The following is a 2,562-nucleotide window of genomic DNA, read 5'->3' on the forward strand; positions in this document are numbered from 1 at the left end:
GCCCGGGGGCGGCGGGGGCCGCAGCGGGAGCGTCCTCGTCCCTTCACCGGCCTTGTGAAGCTCTTCTTCCCCAACGTGGATTGATCATCATACAAATCGTTTTAACCAAACTCAGCCGGTTTGCTATGTTTAAGAGAGTTTTCAGCTGAAGTAGTGATTAAGTGACATTTGGGGGTGGTTATCTAGTAAAGTGTTATCAAAAAAACAAGTAATTGCTGCTGTAATTGCTGCTCATATTTTGACAACACTCAGTAGACTTCAACTAAGTGAGATTCTGCTCCATTGCTGAAACTAGCATTATGTCAGTATTAAAAACGTGACAGTATTGTGTTGGTGCAGTAAATAGTAGTTTCTCACCTAGTTAAGACATATATATGTGTGTGTGCATATATATATATGTGCTTCTAGGAAAACACCAATCCATTTAACATTGCTTAGGTGACTTCCGTGTCAGATATGACTGGAAGGAGTGCTTATTTCTGTTGCTGAAAAAGTAGCTGCAATAGTTGCACATTCTGTGATTCACCCTCCTTCTGCACGACAGTATCTCACTCTTCTGGGATTCAGCAGTGGCTACGAAGAGAAAGGGGGATGTTTCAGCTAAATGCGCTTAGCCATTCATGGCAGCGCTGAAGGCATAGGTAAAATCCACCGTTACTGATGGCCAAAAAAATCAACTTCCTTTGTAAAGTCCATGTGTGTAGCAAAATGTAGTATCTATATGGACTGTTTGTCTTAAAGATCTAAAATTACAGTAAGAAAAGTGAGAGTCTTTTTTAGAAGACCTCTTATGATTAGGTAGCACTGTTTTGGCTTTGGCACTGGGAGTTTTGTTTCTGTTCAGTCTGAATTCTGGGATGGGGCAAATGAGGCTAAAAGAGGTGGATGCTTTTTTGGAAGAAAAAGCAGAACAGAAGCAGATGGTGAGGGGGAGGAAATAAAAATAGGAAACATTATTAAGCAGATGTATAGTTGGTGATGCTGTTTTTTTCTAGTGAAAAGGAAATGAGCTATGTTATTGCTTTGATTACTGTGCTGGTTTGACTGTTCCTTACAACATGTGAAAAAAAACCTGTTACTTCATGTTTTTGCGTACAACTTTATTGTATGTTAGGTGCTACACAGCATAATTTAGTTCCTTTTTAATATAAAAACTGTTATTTTAATTCTTTGTAGATATGACAATTATGACTTAGATAAAGACTGAAAGTTCTTATTCTGAAGATATGAAACTCATAACTGTGAAAGAATTAAGAGATCTGGGATGAATCACCTTCAGCAGTGATCAATAAAATGTAAGAAATTCTACACTTGTATTACTTAATTTACATTTGTAAGGATATAGTGAGAATGCAGGTATTGCTGGACATGTATAGCTAAATTTTTTTTAATCTCTTAAAAGATAATAGTTACTGTAGTGTTGTATGGAAGACCCAAATGACTGAGAACTTGTTCTTGAAAATGAGCACGCTTTCTGAAAGTGCACACCTTAAAATTTTGAGTCAATCTATCTTTTGTATACTGTTTTAATAAAATCTTCAGTGCTTAAAAAAAAAAACAATTTAACAGAAGTAAAGAGTTTAGCTGGGATGAATTGTGTGGTGGTCATCCTTTCTGTCTTTAACTTTATTCTTATTTCTATTTCCTTTAATAAATAATTAGCATTCATTTTATTTCAGTACAGAAGAGAAATAAAGTGGTTAAAGTTACTGATGATAGGAGAGAGCTGTTGGTCTTCTTTCAAAATGGAAAGAAGGATGAAGAGCAGAACAGTCTAAACTGTTGCTTCCTAAAGAACAAAAGTGAGTGAGCAAATAGTCAAAGGAAATCTGTCTTCTCAAGACAGAAAAAATAATCTGGGAGTTCAGAAGAAACTTTTACAGCTAGGAGAGGAGTCAAGGTGGTAATTCAGAAGCTCTGTATAGGACAGAAAAATACCCATGAGGGGACACTTTGCAGCACAAGTTTCTCTTTTTAGTTCTTGGATGAACATTTGCTGAGACTTTTCAGAGCCTTAAATTTTGCTGCAAAACATTTGGAATTTCCAAATAAAATGATGTATTAATATTACAGTCCATATGCTGTATTAATACCAAAACTTCTTTAAGTGCATTGGTATGGATTAACTGGCTACAGAATCACTTGTTCTTTATAGGATGTGGGAATTAAAACCCTGAAGAAGATATCAATTTACAAGTTGATGGATTTTTTTGTTGTTGTTTCAGCAAAGAGTGATGAAAAGTTACCGATATTTATTTCTACCTTCTTATTTCAGGGCAGGGGGGCTAATAAATATCACTGCTGTGCTGTATTATGGGGTATCAGTATTGGAATAAATATGACTTTCTAGTGGTATCCTAAATCGTGTGTGTCTCGGAGTTACCTGTTTGTAACAAATGGTTCAGAAAGTGAAGAGTCACTGCCATAGGATGTTGCGAAGGCCAAAAGATTAAGCAGGTTAAAAAAAAGGATTCCGCTAATGGAGTACAGGTCTTTCCTTGCCTGTTTAACAGAATGGTTTGGATTCAGCCTTTTGCCTTGAAAGTCCTTAAATCACTGATA

This window comes from Apteryx mantelli, chromosome 19, assembly GCF_036417845.1.
Source record: "Apteryx mantelli isolate bAptMan1 chromosome 19, bAptMan1.hap1, whole genome shotgun sequence".
Taxonomy (NCBI): Eukaryota; Metazoa; Chordata; class Aves; order Apterygiformes; family Apterygidae; genus Apteryx; species Apteryx mantelli.